Source organism: Polypterus senegalus, chromosome 9 (assembly GCF_016835505.1).
Source record: "Polypterus senegalus isolate Bchr_013 chromosome 9, ASM1683550v1, whole genome shotgun sequence".
Classification (NCBI taxonomy): domain Eukaryota; kingdom Metazoa; phylum Chordata; class Cladistia; order Polypteriformes; family Polypteridae; genus Polypterus; species Polypterus senegalus.
Genome location: NC_053162.1, coordinates 18,729,702 through 18,747,294, shown reverse-complemented (window position 1 = coordinate 18,747,294; position 17,593 = coordinate 18,729,702). Strand labels below are relative to the sequence as shown.

The following is a 17,593-nucleotide window of genomic DNA, read 5'->3' as shown; positions in this document are numbered from 1 at the left end:
ATCACTAAAAAAAAAAAGAAATATACCAATATAAGGAAAACTGTGTTTTATAGTAGTGGGCAGTGTGGTGTAGTGGCAAAGGTATTAGACTTTAAAGCTAAGACTGCAGATTCAGCTCCTGACTTAGAAGAACAGTGTGACACTGAGTGAGCCTCATAACATGTCTGTCCTCCAACTGTAAATGTATATTCCATTTATACACGGATCAAAAAAATGAAGGGAATACTTAATCATCATAGCCTAACACCAAGTCAATGAAGCTTCTGGGAGATTTCAGTCTGTCCAGTTAGGAAGCATAAGTAATTGTGAATCAACTTGTGACCTGGAAAGGCAACAGCAAAACAATTCCAAAAAGGAAATGGTGGCCACAGATTATTGCTCTCTCCTCATTGTTCCTGACTGACTGATTCTTCTCTAGTTTTGCATTTTGCTAGTGTCTTTGTCACTAGTGATAGCATGAGGTGGTACCTGCAGCCGATTCAGGTTACACAGGTAGTCCAACTCCTTCAGGATGACATATCCATACGAGCTGTCATAGGAAGGCTTGCTGTGCCTCCCAGCACAGTCTCAAGAGTATGGCAGAGATACCAAGAGATGGGTCATTACACGATGAGAGCTAGACAGGGCCGTAGAAGGGCAATAACCCAGTAGGTGTGTGCATGGAGGAACAATAGGAGCACTGCCAGAACCCTACAAAGTGACCTCCTGCTGGCTAGTACTGTGCATGTTTCCGACCAAAATGTCAGAAACAGATTCCATCAGGATGGCATGAGGGCCCAATGCCCTCTAGTGGACCATGTGCTCACAGCCCATCACCATGCAGAACAATTGGCATTCACCAGAATAGCACAACTGGCAGCTGTGTTGTTGGTGCCTCGATCTCTTCACAGATGAGAGCAGATTCACACTGAGCACATGTGACAGACGTGAAAGAGTCTGGAGACGCCATTGTGAATATTATGTAGCATGCAGCATGAATCAGTGATGGTCTGGTGAGGCATATCCACATGCTAAGTAATGGTACCCTTACTGCTGTTAGGTACCGGGATGAAATCCTCAGAGCCACTGTCAGACCTTACTCTGTTGCAGTGGATCCTGGGTTACTCCTGGTGCAGGACAATGCCCAGCCTCACAGGGCCAGAGTGTTTAGGCACTTCCCGGATGACGAAAGCATTGATACCATTGAATAACCTGAGTCCAATTGAGAACCTCTGGGATGTTATGTATCCATCCATCCAAAACAACCAAGTAATGTGACCAATTGTCCAGGAGGTCAGTGATGCCCTGATCCAGGTCTGTGAGGAGATCCCCCAGGGCATCATCTGCCATCTCCTCTGGAGCATGCCCAGATATTGTCGGGAGTGCATGCAGGCACGTGGGGGCCATACACCCTACGGAGTTGCTGTAATGAAACTGGATCAGCCTGTGATTTAATTTTTTTTTAAAAATTAATTTTATTGTAATCATTCCATACAAATCAATCCATTTTTACAAAAAAATTGGATTGAGAACAAGTTGACCCCCACACCTAAGGGAGAGAGCATGGCCAATGGGGTAAAACTTAAGGCTTGTAAACATACCTAAATCGATGAGTTTGATAGGCCAATAGAGATGATTGGAGAAGAAAAAGAAATGCGGAAATAATTGCTTCCTCTGTGCTTTAATAGCTTATTCTAAAATATTACTGATTAGATCCTGCCATGTTTTGAAAAATTCTGTAAAGATCCTCTAACTGAATATTGATTTTTTCCAATTTCAAATAGTATAAAACATTGGTTTCCCACTGACTTAAAAGAGGAGAGTTAGGATTCTTCCAGTTTAGCAGAATAAGTCTGCGTGCCAAAAGTGTAGTGAATGCAATCACAGTTTGTTTGTCCTTCTCCACTTTAAACCCATGTGGAAGATCCCCAAACACAGCTGTTAGTGGATTAGGAGGGATTGGGAAACCAAGGCTGTCTGATAGACATTTAATTTGGTCCAGAATGATGTTAATTTGGTGTAGGCCCAAAACATGTGACCCAGTGAGGCTGAGACTTGATTGCAGCATTCGCAGGTTGGATCCTGCCCTGGAAACATTTTGGAGAGTTTTAGGCGAGACAGATGTGCTTGATATATAATTTTGAGTTGAATAATTGTATGCTTTGCGCATATGTAGCATAAGTGAATCCTCTGCATTGCTACTTTCCACCCCTTTTCTGATATATTGATTAAGAGATCATTTTCCCAGTGTCCTCTTGGATCTTTGAAAGGGAGGGACTGTAAAATCATTTTATATATTGCAGAGATGGTGTCTGAGTCCTTGAAATTGAGCAATATTTTTTCCAGCATGGACGAGGGTGCACAATAAGGAAAATCAGGCAGGTTCTATTTAACAAAGTTTCTAATTTGAAGATAGTGAAAGAAATGTGCAGCTGGAATGTTAAATTTGGAATGTAATTGTTCATAGGATGCAAAGACGTTGTCTATATAAAGATCTCTAAGCAAGTTAATCCCACTTTTTTTCCAGATGTTAAAAACTGCATATGTTTGCGAAGGTTGAAAGAGGTGGTTCTCTTGCAGAGGTGCCACAGATAAAAGCTTCTCCATCTTAAAATGCTTTCTACATTGGTTCCATATTCTGAGTGAGTGAAGCACAATTGGGTTATTAGTATATTGCCGATAACTTGCATTTATTGGGGCACAGAGCAGGGAATATAAAGAAGTACTGATTTAAATTTTTCACTTTGATTTTCAGTGTGATGTTGACTCCAGCTCTCAACAGTTTGGTGATTTTGGTTTCCATTGGCCATTGTTCCATCATTTTGTTCTTAATGGATTACACTGTATTACTATATAAAGATGTTCCACTTGCACAATATTTAATTCATCAAAATCTAATGTGTGAATTAAGTTTTCCCTTTATTTTTTTGAGCAGTGTATATACCGTGCATTTAGAAAGTGCAGAATATCTGATCATAAGGTCCTACAATGGATAGTGCGTACAGCAGAAAGGATTATTGGCACATGTTTGCACTCCATTAAAGACGTCTTTATCAAGAGTTGCATCCGCAAAGCCTATAGTATTGTAAAGGCCCATTCCCACCCCTTCCACAGCCTCTTGTCGCTCTTCCATCTGGCACAAAGTACCGTGGCATCTGAAGAAGAAGAAGACATTCTTAATTGTTTTTCTTTTCTTTAGCACATGGGGTTTGTTAGATTAGTTGGCAGCTAAATAAAGCAACTTCTCTTCCATTACATTTATTTGATTCATTTATCTCAATGTAAGTTGTACCATCTCTGATAGTAATGGTGAAAGACTGTTTAGAAAATGAACACATTATCTGGGTTATGGAATCTAGAGCAAAGACATTACTGAAGCTGTGGTTAAGGTGGGTTTAGTGGGGGTACATAAGGTATAGAATGACAGTAACGAACTGCCCACATTTTTTTTATTTCACATGAACAGTGGCAAGAAAATATATGTGAACCTGTGGAATGACTTGGTTTTCTGCATTAATTGCTCATAAAATGTGATCTGATCTTCATCTAAGTTGCAAGTATAGACAAATACAATATGCTTAAACTAATAACACACAAACGATCTTTTATTAAAAAAAATATCAAACATGGATTCAACACTATCAACTGTCAATATAGTGTTCAGAAGGTTGACAGAATGTCAGGTTACAAATGGCGCTTTTCCACTGCATAGTACGGCACGACACGGTTCAGTTCAGCTCACTTTTGGGGGGTTTTCCACTGGGAACAGTACCTGGTACCTGGTCCTTTTTTTAGTACCACCTCAGCCGAGGTTCCAAGCGCGCCGAACCGTTACCAAAACGTGACGTGTAAACTCTGCTGGTCACTGATTGGCCGGAGAAAATCGTCATTACTGCGTCACTGGCTATTCTTTTCTTTAAAGGCACACACACGCGGAAGTTTGTGTCCCGTCTCTCCATCGCTGGACGCAGTTTGTTACATAAGTGGATGAATGTTTCTTCAGACATTCGAAAGTTCTCCAGCCACTGAGTGTTTGTAAAACCGGGAACAATCACATCCCACCACTCTGAAGCACAGTTAAATGTCCAAACAGATGGTCTGCTGCGGCGACTTTTTTGCAAAATGTGGAAGATCTGTAATATACAGAATCAGCATTTTAATGTTACACTGGCAGTTAAGTTCATTTTATGCTTTGCAACAGTGTTAAAAGTTAGCTAGTGATGTGCTTTTTTTAGATGCTTACCCTTGCGTCGTCGAGCTAAAGTGTTGTCGTCGTCTGCGTGTTGTTGTAAAAGTTCCACGGTGTCACGGCAGTAGAGGCGGCGCAACTATAACGACACGTGAATAATCCCGCCCACTCTAAAGTGGTACTAAACTGCAGTCGAAACGCAAACCGAGCCGAACCAAGGTGAGCTGTACTGAACCGTGCTGTGCCGTACTATGCAGTGGAAAAGCGCCTATAGTGCCCTGATGTGTGGAGTACAAGTCACAGGAGGTTTATAACACACTGGTGAGGCCTCTTCTGGAGTCCTGGGTGCAGTTTTGGTCTCCAGGCTACAAAAGGACATAGCAGCACTAGAACAAGTCCAAAGAAGAGCGACTAGTCTGATTCCAGGGCTACAGGGGATGAATTATGAGGAAAAATTTAAAGAGCTGAGCCTTTTCAGTTTAAGCAAAAGAAAAATTATGAGGAGACATGACTGAAGTGTTTAAAATAATAATGGGAATTAGTACAGTGGATCGAAACGGTGACTTAAACATGAGTTCATCCAGAACACGGGGACACAGTTGGAAACTTGTAAATTTTGCATAAACATTAAGAGGTTTTTCTTTACACAGAGAACCAGAGGCACATGGAATAAGTGACCAAGTAGTGTGGCAGACAGTAGACCTTTGGGGAGTTTCAAAGAAGTCTAGCCATAAAAAATAGCGACTACATATAAAAATGGAAATGGCTACCGAAGAAGAAGAAGACTCAACTTGATTTTATTTTGGAAGAATTAAGTGAATAGGACTGGCAAGCTTTGTTGGGCTGAATGGCCTGTTCTCATCTAAGTTTTTCTAATGTTCTAATTAGGCCTGGGAAAATTAATGTGTTCATTTTTTCAATTAATGTGGTTAAAAAATGTTGTCGCATCCCAGGCCGGCAATGAAGCAAATGCCTCTGGCAGTGCTTTGGTCATATTTTTTTTAAGTTATGAAACAACAGTACATACAATAGTACAATAGCTCTGAGGCTAAGGATCTGTGCTGGTATCCCGAAGGTTGCCGGTTCGAATCCCCGTCACTGCCAAAAGAGATCCTACTCTGCTGGGCCCTTGAGCAAAGCCCTTAACCTTCAGTTGCTCCAGGGGAGCTATACAATGGCTGACCCCAAGGGGTATGCGAAAACTAACAAATTCCTAATATGAGAAATTGTAAAAGACGAAATAAAGAACAAAAAAAAAAAAAAAGTTAAGTGTGAACATAAAGAGTTACATACTTTTCCAGTACTGTATTTACTGTATATAGGGCGGCATGGTGGCACAGTGGTAGCGCTGCAGCCTCGCAGTTAGGAGACCCGGCTTCGCTTCCCGGGTCCTCCCTCCATGGAGTTTGCATGTTCTCCCCATGTCTGCGTGGGTTTCCTCCCACAGTCCAAAGACATACTGGTTAGGTGGATTGGCGATTCTAAATTGGCCCTAGTGTGTGCTTGGTGTGTGGGTGTGTTTGTGTGTGTCCTGCGGTGGATCGGCACCCTGCCTGGGGTTTGTTTCCTGCCTTGTGCCCTGTGTTGGCTGGGATCGGCTCCAGCAGACCCCCTTGACCCTGTGTTCGGATTCAGCAGGTTGGAAAATGGATGGATGTATTTATATACTACCTTTAAAACTTTATGAAATATAGTTTACATTTAAAGGTTTAACATTTCATATTACGCGGTTTGCAGCAATATGCCACATGTCACTACGTAGCACTGGCATTCATTTTCTTGATTTGTACTACTGACATACCTGTAGGTGCAGGGGAGTGTCAGTGTCAGGTGGGTTTATGGCTGTCCTGGTGCAATGCTAGAGAAAAGCTGCAAAGGTAAAAATTATGTTCTCTCTTTTTATTTTTCATTTCATGTTTCCGTAAGAAGATCAAAAAAATGTCACGGCACATAAGTGCTAAATCGGTTATCTTTGAGTAGCACTAAAACCAAAATAAGTCTCTAGTACCCTTGTATTTAACTTGCCAGTCTGCCAGCCAGCTTACAGTTCTGACTTCCCTAATATAAAGACAAAATTCTACGAATTATAAGTGTAATGATTATCCATACCCATGATTCAAGTTTACAGTATTTTCGGTAATTTATGCAAAGAGCACAACATAACCATCCAAGTAATGCACGTTGTCAGTTTTTAAACAAGATAACAGTGACGGAGATCTTTTTTAGCATGCCAGGAGCAAAGGTATAGGTAGAGCAGTGTTTTTCCAACCGTTTTTCTGTGGTGGCACGTTTTCCTAACCCAAAAAAAGGGGGTAACTACAATACAATACACAAAATAGAACACAAGTAATCCTCAATACAATACAAAAGTAGTATTACAAGTACAGAGCAAAATGTACAGAGTATTTATTTCTATAGCACATTTTCACACAAAGAATGCAGCTTAAAATGCTTTACAGGATTTCAAAAGAGAAAGTTACAAGAAAAGAAAAACAAATCAAATTAGACAAGAATAATAATGATTAAGTAATAAAAATGAATTCATGCAAGTTTACATTACATCCATCTTAATAAAAGGATAATGTCTGTGTGTCTGTTGAGTTGCTGTGTCTTTGTTGACCATCACAAACATTACTAATTTTAGTAAGAATTTGCATTGTGTTTGTCATTCCAACAGATGGCGCATCACAAACATTAATGCTGCTTTTATAAATCCGATAACAAATGGCATATAACAGAGACATATGCATTGTATGGTGCCTTGCAAACGTTAACGCTGTGGTCTATGTTGATTACTTAGAATGCAGCCCATCTTAGATGGGTAGCACAGCAAGCAGATATACTGTATAATCAGTAGGAAAACAGCATCCCCATATGCAATGCCATATTGTAAGTCTTTACAACTGAATACGATGATAAGGTCAGAGGGCTCAGAGAACAGAAAAAACAAACAAAAAAAAAAAAACTCAAGGCCAAAAGATCACCCAGCCCTGACTGGGCAACATGACAAAAACCCTAACCATGCCAGGAAATCCACCAAGGAAAGGCTGGAAAAGACGCGGAGGGATCTGGAATGGCCAAGTCAAAGCCTGGATCTGAATCACATCAAGATGCTGTAGGGATTTTTTGTGTATGAAAGACACCCCTCAAACATCACACAGCGGAAAGAATTCTGTAGGAAGGACTGGAGAAAACTTTCTCCCAGCCAATGTCTGAAACTGCTAGACAGTTATAGGAAATGTCCATTTGAGGGGGGCAATACCAGCTAATATTGCCACTGATGGAAACAGCATACCTCTTCATTTTTCACTGAATTGATTATTTTCTTTTTCTTCAATTACATCACCTTTATCTTAGGATACTATGTAAATGAAGATCAAATCTTGACATCAAATCTGAAATGTCCACATATGTAAAAAAACAAAAAAACATTTCACAAAGCTTTCTCAGTTTTCACACAACTGTAGGATTTTTAAAATTACAAATCAAATAATTGAGATATGATTAAAGAGCACATTGCAGACTTTTATTTGTCTTTGCATACATTTCGGTCTCACCATGTAGAAATGACAACACTTTCTATACGTAGTTCTCCCATTTCAGGGCACCATACTGCCTGGGACATAGCAATGGCAGGTGTATTAAAGCCATCATGTTTGGTACTTTGTCACATATCCTTTGCATTGCAATGACTGCTTGAAGAATGAGACTCATAGACATCACCAGTTGCTGAGGGTCTTCTCTAGCGATGCTCTGCCAAGCCTCTCATGCAGCCATCTTCAGCTCCTGCTTGTTTTGGCGGCTTGTCCCCTTAAGTTTTCTCTTCAGCATGTGGAAAGCCTGCTCAGCTGGATTTAAGTCAGGTGACTGGCTTGGCGATTCAAGAATTTTCCATTTTTCAAATGTGAAAAACTCCTGTGTGGCCTTAGTAGTATGTTTGGATCATTATCTTATTGTAGTATGAGGCATTGTCTAATGAGTATGGAGGCATTTACTGGAACCTGAGCAGATCAGATGTTTTTGCACACCTCAGTATTCATTGTGCCCCTGCCATCAGCAGTTCCATCATCCATGAATAGAAGTGTGCCAGGACCTGTGGCAGCCATACATGCCCAAGTTATAACACTGCCATGTTGAACAGATGAGGTGGTCTGCTTTGGATCTTGAGCAGTTCCCTTTCGTCTCCACTCTTTCTCTTTGCCATCACTCTGATGAGATTTATGATTATCTCGTCTCTCCGCGAGACCTTTTCCCAGAATTCTGCAGGCTCTTTTAAGTTCTTTTTTTCATAAACTGTATTCTGGCCGTCCTGTGTTTGTGTCTAACTAGTGGTTCCATCATGCAGTGTGTCCTCTGTATTTCTGTTCATGACGTTTTCTGCTGATAGTCGTCTGTGACACACATCTGCCTCCTGAAGACTGTTTCTGATCTGTCAGACAGGCGTTTGGGAGCTTTTTCTTTACCATAGTAAGGATTCTTCTCAGATCAGCAGTGGGGATCTTCCTTGCCTATCGGCCCCTTTGTGATTACTGTGCTCATCAGTGCATTCTTTCTTCTTAATGATAATCCAGACAGTTGATTTAGGTCATCTTAAGGTTTTGCCAAGGTCTCCAATGGTTTTATTCTTGTAATCGCTTCTTTGACTTTCATTGGCACAGCTCTGGTCCTCTTGTTGAACAATGGCAACTAAAGGCTCAGAAGGGTTGAAGCAGGCCGAGGTATCTTATGAAGCAATGAAACCCACCTGAGGAATCACAAACACCTGTGACGCCAGTTGTCCAAAACATTATGGTGCCCTGAAAAGGGGGGGCATGTAGAAAAAGTGTCATTTCTTCATGGTGTTACTGAAATGAATGCCAATCCCCTTAAAGTCTGCAGTGTGCACTTTAATCACAATGTCTGATTTGCTTGATTTGTAATTTTAAACATGGAAAAGACTGTGTGGTAAGTCAAGGAGAACTATGCCTTTGTCCCAAACATTATGGAGGGCCCTGTATATGCGGTTTAATATCATTCAAGCTGGCTGTGTAAGAGTGTGCTCGGTTGATGGCCTGATATCCCATCTACATATAGTTTTGGCCCCGTGACCCTGTATTCGGATTCAGCAGGTTAGAAAATGGATGGATGGATGGATATAGTTTTGGAATTTGTGCCTGGTGTGATCATCTTTGGCTTCCAATCCTCATTACAAAGTAATGCAGAAAACACGTTCAGAATATGAAGAGATGCATGGAGCTGTTCCATTAAAAAAAATATGGATCTTCACAGAGCTGCACCAGATATATAAATAAATGTTAGCGTTCAACTATAAAAAAGGCCAACTGGCAGTAAATAATGATTAGGTGGATTTTAAAGATTACCACGCTGTAATATCATATTCCTTAGTCTATTTTGTAAAGGTCACATGAAAGGTGTGATTTATCTTTGGGTTTTATTTTCCCCGAGGCCTCTTCAATGAATATATTAACAAAGGCTTCCATCTTCGGGGCTTTTGTTGACTTTCGCCATAAACACACTCATAAATTCAAGTTTTCAAAGATTGTTTTTATCTCTCTAAAAGCCAAGCCTTTTCATGCCTTATGTAGTTATTATTGAATGAATAACAAGCCCTGCACCAAAGTCATCACTATTTTTAGAACGGTAATAACTATACTCCAAGTAGATATCATTTGAGAGTCAGCTACAATTTATTATCCCTAGTGGGGAATTTGTTTTCCGAAGGGATGTTCAAACATGTAAAATTACTCTAAAAATGTCTTTATATATAATACACTACCGTGGCTGTCCGTTTGTCTGTCCAGGGTTTAAGATCACCTGTAGCTCGCAAACCGTTTGAGATTTGATACAAATATACTATGTGACGTCTACGGTCCGCTTTCAGGGTGATGATTGACCTCCAAGGCTATTCCTCTTTTTATTTCTATTTTATTTTATTGTTGAATGAACTCAAGGCAGCAGCCCGCAGGGTGGTCGTGCAGCACATGCATACGGGTGCTGTTCTCATCCCTACCACCTTCGTCGTCACTTCCCCTACCTCTTCATATCTTAAATCATTCTTGAGGCAGATTGAAGTGAAAAATGAAAGAAAACGTACTAAGTAATTGCCACACAAACACTTAATCAGTTTTAACGCAAAAAGATGCCGACGAAAGAAGAGAAGAAGCGGGCCACTAGGATGAAGAAAACAAGAGCTGCACAGGAAGCGGCAAGTGCATCAACCTCGGAACAAACAAATGCTAAGCATACAGAGAAAGAGGATGAAAACAAGGAATGCTCAAGTCAAGTGTATTAACTGCACGTTATCGTGCAGTGCGCAGTTACTTTTATTAATATGTAAAAGGATGGCAGCAGTGTCTGGGGTTCAAATCCCATGCTCATTTATCACCTTGTGAATTATAAATGTCTTCACCGTGTGTTTCAAGTGTCTTACTTTACAGAAAAGGCCTCACTAGTGTGTGTTTACAGCTGAAAGGAATATTCCACTCAGAAATACAGACGTGGACAAATTTGTTGGTCCTACAGATGTAAAAAAGTTTGTTGATACCCCTCTATGAAAAAAGAACACACAATCATCTCCGAAATAACTTAAAACTGACAAAAGTAACTGGCGCCCACTATTGTTTATTCCGTACTAGCTGTGCCCTGCGGCTCTGCCCATGTAGCCGTGAAAAAGAACAGTGAGGAGGGCCCAGCCAGACTCCAAACTCCTGACGTCACGCTTCCTCTTCCCCTCGGCACGTAGCCTCCGTCTCGGATTAGCGCAAATATTTCACTCCTGCAAGCGAACTATGATACTTAGCGTGATGAGAGAAGTCGTAAAATCAACCAGAATGTTCAAGCAAACTCTAGAAAAAAACCCGTTCTAAATCCGTTAAGTAGCTGTCTTGTTCGCTTGCTAAGCAGATGTAAGGTACGCCCCCGAGGTTGGCACGCGAGTGAGGAAGGGACTCCATCCCAACTCGTCCAGGTGCATCTCTCGGATTCTCGCAAATAAATCGGTACTGCAAGCGAACTATGATACTTAGCGTGATGAGAGAAGTCGTAAAATCAACCAGAATGTTCAAGCAAATTATAGAAAAAAATCTGTTCTGTTAAGTAGTTCTCTTGTGAAAAGCAGACAGACAGACATATATTGGATTTTATATATAGACAGATTTTACAGAAATCAGACTTTGGTTTAGAGTTTTGACTCAACAAAATATTTCACGTAACAACATAAATGAAAATAGCATGGAGAAAATTGATGGGACCCTTCACCTCATATTTTGCTGCACAACCTTTAGAAACCATCACTACAAATAAGCAATTCCTGGAGCTCTCCATGACACTTCTGTGCCTGTCCACAGGTCGTTTAGCACACTCGTCCTGAGCCAACTGCTCCAGCTGTGTCAGGTTTGAAGGGGTCTTCTCCAGACAGCATGTTTCAGTTATTTCTAAAGATGTTTGATGGGATTCAAATCAGGGTTCATAGAAGACTACTTTAGAATAGTCCAATGTTTTGTTCTTAGCCATTCTTGGGGACTTTTAGCTGTGTCTATCATTTTCATTCCGATTTTCTTAGACAACTCTCTCCTTTGCTTTCTCTGGTCCATGTTCATTGTGAGACACACAATGATATCAAACAGCTGAGTGATGACTTTTCTCCATTTAAACTGGCTGAATGACTGATTGCATGATTGAAGATACTAATGTGCGATACTAATTAAGGAAAACATCTAGTTTGAAAAATCACTCTAATCCAATTGTTTAGGATCTTTTCTAGGGGTCCAAACAAATGTGTCCAGGTCATTTTAGAATGTCTTTGTAGAATAAGCAATACTTGTTCTCTTTTCACACTTGCTTGTCTTTACTCGATGATACATCAAAGGCATGCAGGTATACGTGAGACAATTGCTTTTCATTTCATCACTTTTCAGGAGGTAGACAGCACTTTTTCAATGGGCTGTAAAGATCCCAACAAATTTATCCACATCTGTAGCTTTTTGTATGTTACTTATCCCCTGTGTTTTATAGTGATGGCTATTTTTTTTTTTTTACGGAGGACAGAAATAACAAAATTTAGGTGTGTTAATTTAATTCCCAGAATGGTCGTGAAGTGTCACCCGTGCTACAAAGTGCTGCTGAAATCTTGAAGCTGTTTTGAGTGTTGTATGATGAGGATGCTAAGCAAAAGTCAGATGTCTTTCAGTGTGCAAAAGAGGTTCAAGGAGGGATGAGAAGATGCACACGATGGCACCTAAAGTGTGTCATCCATCATGAGAATGCCCCAAGCCGTGATGCACTCAGCGTTCATGACTTCTTGGCTAACAAATCGTTTACCAAATTGGATCATCCACCCTATTTACCAGACTTACCCCCTTGTGATTACTGACTCTTCCCAAAAATAAAAACTAACATCCAGCGTAAAGGGGCAAAGGAACTCAAGGGTAGTCCAGAAAAAGTGTTCTAGGTTGGCAGGCTTTGTTGGCCTAAATGACCTGTTCTAGTCAAAATTTTTTTCTAATGTTCCATACCTGAATACACAACCCATTTTAGGTTACCCTCGAACTAGTATGAAATCTACTACATATCCAACGAAGTTCCAGCACTTTTTAGCAAAAAGCAAGATTAGTGCAGTAGCAGAAGACTAACAAACATGTGACGATCACATCTACGCCATCTGGTTTGATGACTCCTGGTTTATTCCTGTTTGCACTGGGGGGTTTCAACATATTCTTTGAGTCTACTAATCTGTTCTTTAAAGCGGGAATCAGCAATGCTTGCAGCCTTGTACTTGTTACCTATATTAGAACTGCAAATAACATTTTACTAGTAAAGGATTTTTTAACAAGATATTTATTATTATTGTTACAAAACTAATACAAATCAAATGGACTTGCCAATAACTGTTGACCTGTCCAGATTTGGCTCCTGTAATGTACCTTGTGCTGCCAGAATAGGCTATGGCCCTCCAGAAAAATAACCCAAATTAACCGGGTTTGAAAATATTCTGTTATTACACATCAAGTAACATAAATAAAATCAAAGGTAAAGTACCACTTCCAATTAACGGAAATAGCCCCATAACGTTGATAGAAATCTACATTTTGTACCTAATACTTGTTTGCAAAATTTGGTTGACCTAAGTGAAAGCAAACTCGTGTTTAAATACACACACACACACACACACAGACAGACACACAGACATAATTCAAAAACTGGTATTTTCGGACTCAGGGAGGTCTAAAATGTCAATTCATCAAATTCTAATCGAATCTTTGGACAATTGCAATACTTTTCCTATACTTCGTATATAAGAAAGTAATAAAAATAATTTTTGAGCTGGGATCCAAACATTCCCAAAATCTCTCAAAAGAAGGGTGTAGTTATTTAATAGGCCACTACACATCATATGTCTGGTATATAAGTCCACCAAGTGGCATTGTGCTGAGCTGATCGAGTGTGCATATCTGGTATTTATTCTACAGTCGCATACGTGACTTGGGAGATTTTTTTTTCTCCAAACTACCATAGCAGATTTTCAAGAGAGCATGACAATCGTGTTTTACAACATTGATGGACTTGTTCATACAGAGCTTGTTACCTGTGTACAGACTGTTAATCAGTGACAGGTGGCGCACCAAAAACTGGATTTTGAATAGCATAAATGCATGTACCGCATTGTCAGTCAATCACTTTCAGAACACAAATGCATGTTGCTGCTCCAAACCCCCTGTCAGATCTCACATTCTGTGGAAATTTGCTGCCATGGAGGAAATCCAGAAAAAAAAAATCACAGGAGCCTGTAGACAGAGTAACAAAAAGAAACCAGAAAGGGGACGAGCGCCCGGACAAGTGTACTGCATCTTATCAAGAGTATTTTGAAAGTGACTGAATGGGTTAAGTTGCTTAAGTTTTACAATATTTTTTTTTTCTAACACCTCCCCCATATATTCATACATGCACAGAAAAACCCTCTTAATTCTATTTCGGGTCCTAAATTGACAGGCCTTGAAACAAGGCCAGAAGCAACCGTGGGTAGGGCATCAGTCCATCACAGGGCAAACACACACACACACACGTATTCACTTATACTGGAGCCAATTTAGAGTGGCTGATAAACCTTACCTGCAAGTCTCTGACGATAAGCAAATAAACTAAAAAGCCCAGAGGACACCCCATGCAGACACTGGGAGAATTAGTCAATCCCATCCAAATGATGATCAGGCATAAGATTTATACCCAGGACACTGGACTTCGGGCAACTTCATAAACCATTGTGCCACCATCAAAAAAAAAAAAATATATATATATATATATATATATATATATAAAACATCCATCTAAACATATAATATACACTGATATAAGGTACTTAAGTAACTTTAATTATAATTCCACCTAAACAAGGAATCTAAAACTGTACTAGATAGCCTTAGGGAAATTAAAAAAGTAAACAGGAGATGTAAATGTGATTATCTAGAGTTAAAAATACTTCTTTAAAGGAGGGTATTTGTGTGGTCCATCTTCTGTAAAAAGCTCCAATAACTCAATTCCTTAAACAAAGTGACACCAACAGCATGACTGAAGGCTAATTATGAACTTTAAAGGCTGTCAGAGCCAATTAGAATTTGTGTACAGCAGGCAAATATTTAGAAATTTGTTTACCTCAGGAGAATATCACTTCACCACACAGCAGGATAAAAATAAAGATGCATTTTGCTTTGTTTTTAATAGCATTAGTATTCCCCACTGCAGAAAGTAGCAGCTAAATAACCGACTTCATCTTTCATTATATAAGCTGTCAGGATGGTGAGTTAGCAGCCTGCTAATGCCAGCTGCAATAAACACAAAATGTTCAATTAATTCAGGAAATGCTCTTCTTTTAAAACGGAACGCTGGTTAGAGTTAACTAACACAATTATCATCACAATCTTACTTTTAATTTAAAAATTCTATTTAAATTTTTTTTTTCTTCTAATTTCTATTTTTTTCTAAAACAAGGAGGCATATGCAGAGGTTAATGCAATAAATAAAAATTCCTGTGCCTAAAACTAGAGACCAGGAATTATTACAAAATTTAAGTGAAACAAGGTGAAAATAAATTTTTGTTCAAAACTTAAAAATTGTGTATAAAATATAAACAACTAGACATTAAGCCCGTTACAATAACGGGCGCTAGAACAGTAGTGCATAAACATTAGTAGGAACAGTCTATATTAAATGGCAAGGGACCTTGACCTCATTCTGTTTTTGCAAGAAGCCTAAAGTAAAATAATAATAATAAAAATAAAACAGAAACATATATGACAATACAGTAAGTATAATTAAAATTGTCTTAGTGTAAAACTTTGTAACAATCTGTAAGACACAATAGCTAAAGAAGATATTTAGGTAAAATTTTCTATTTTTTTACCTCATGAAATTTTTCTATACAATTTCATTATAGACAACATCTCTTGTAAATATTCTGTCTGAGTTTGGGAACAGTTTACCTTGTTCAGGACCATCTACAACCTTGACAACAACATCTGGAAAACTTCTAACTCTTGATAATGCAACATATAACTGACCGTGGCTGAATACTGGTTCTGGCAAGTAAATGCCAACTTTTTCCTAAGGTTTGCTCTTTTGAGTCTTTCTCTTTCAGCATTTTTTGACGGTCATTTTCTTTTTCTTCAATCGATCTATTTGCTCGTATTTTTCTTTGTCTTTCAGCCTTTCTTTTGTTGATGTTTACTTGTTGAGCTGACCGTTCTTCCAGATGTTGTTGCTTACATAGGATTTGATTGTCTGTGTCTTTTGTCCTACTTGACGTGTCCTTTTTTTTTGGGTGGCATGTTGTTAGTAGATACATCCGTAATATTTTCTCTTACAGTAATACTGGCTTGTATGTGGTTGTAATATGTGTCACTGTATTGTGTGTCTTTAATTTTCTCTCACAATAATACTGGTTTGTATTTCCTTAAAATGCCTGTAATTTTCTCTGACAGCAATATTGGCTTTGATGTCCGTAATATGACTTTAATTTTCTTTCACAACAGTGGGCAATCAGTAGGGTGTCCCCAGCAATTGATGTAATGTGTGGCGTTTAGCTGATAATCGTGCCCGTGGCGTCTCCCCAGCAAGTATCCCAGCACCGGATTTTATGTGCGCGGCCGTGACTACCCAATCACCACTCTCCCCAGCAATGGTGTCCTTTATTTCTTATCATGCGTGGTCGTGGCAAGGCCATTCACTGTGTGCCCAGCTTCCAGTGTGTGTGTGCATCCACGGTGCCATGCGCATAGGCGGGGCGGCCCGCACATGCGCACTTCACCAAAAGACACACACACAGACACCTGGACAAACACACAGGGGTTTTATTAAAGAGGATACATTTCAAATGCTTCATTGAGCTATTAGAAATTAATCTTTAAGCTGTACAAAAATTTTGTTGAGCTGTGAGGTAACATTGCCTCTTCTTTGTGGTGAAATTAAATCTGGAGCTATTTGATGAGTCCCTAAAGGCCATGTCACATTACAAGACTTTTCCAGTAATTTTCATTATTTTAGCAATATTGGGGCATTGGCACTGTGCACTCGGTCTAAGCATTGTATGACTTGCCCTGACGAATTCAAACAGGGTCAACTAGGTCTTAATTCATAGTGTCAGGCTCATGTGCATATGAAAGCTGACAACCAATAAGTGCCGACCTAGAAGTATTACACATATATGCAAGAAATAAAGAATGTGTGCAAAATATAAGACAGACTTCTCTATCAGTTATTTATTTTATGTAGCACAACAGAATGAAGAAAAAAAAGAGGAGTGAGATTTTAGCTGAACCTATTGTACCTGTAAAGCCTTCTCACAGACACTGACTCAATTACGCAGCATGTTATTAGCTGCAAGAAAAGGTGGCCAGACGTGTGACGCTTTGGAAATTTTAAACTCTGCTGGAAAATCATCATACAGTCGGGTAACTTGACATCCCTAGCGATTTCTAGCGAAGTAGACTTGTAATCTGACATACTCAGATGACAACATCAGCAACTCAGTTGTCAAGTTTGATATCCTCTCCAACTAGAAGTTGCATATTGTTAAATCAACTTAAAAAAAACAAACAAATTAAACACGTTATGCCATGAAAAACTGGTTGTTGGGTGGACTAAGTAGAAAATCGACAGCACTTTCCCAAAAGATGAACCAGAAATTCATATGAGCACAATGAAGTGGGAAGGTTCAAGTGGAAATTCCAGAATTTCCACATGATATGGAACTACTAAATTTGTGGCGCCAGTGCTGTATTCATGTTCTGCTGGAGTTTGACACTCCGACTTTCACCTTCCCTCTTCAGTGAGGTCACGTTTAGTCTCCAGCTGGATTTTACACAGATGACGCTGGATTTCTAACTTAGTCTGTGAAAGAGCAATCTAAACTAATAAAAGGCAAAGCCCTCCTCA

The 17,593-nt window shown here is 39.5% G+C and overlaps 1 protein-coding gene across 2 annotated transcripts in view; it reads left to right on the top strand.

Moving 5' to 3' along the window:
• Positions 1 to 17,593, top strand: part of LOC120535132 (astrotactin-2-like) — a 2,291,264-nt gene that overhangs the window by 1,714,274 nt on the left and 559,397 nt on the right. The gene's annotated exons all lie outside the window — the stretch shown is intronic.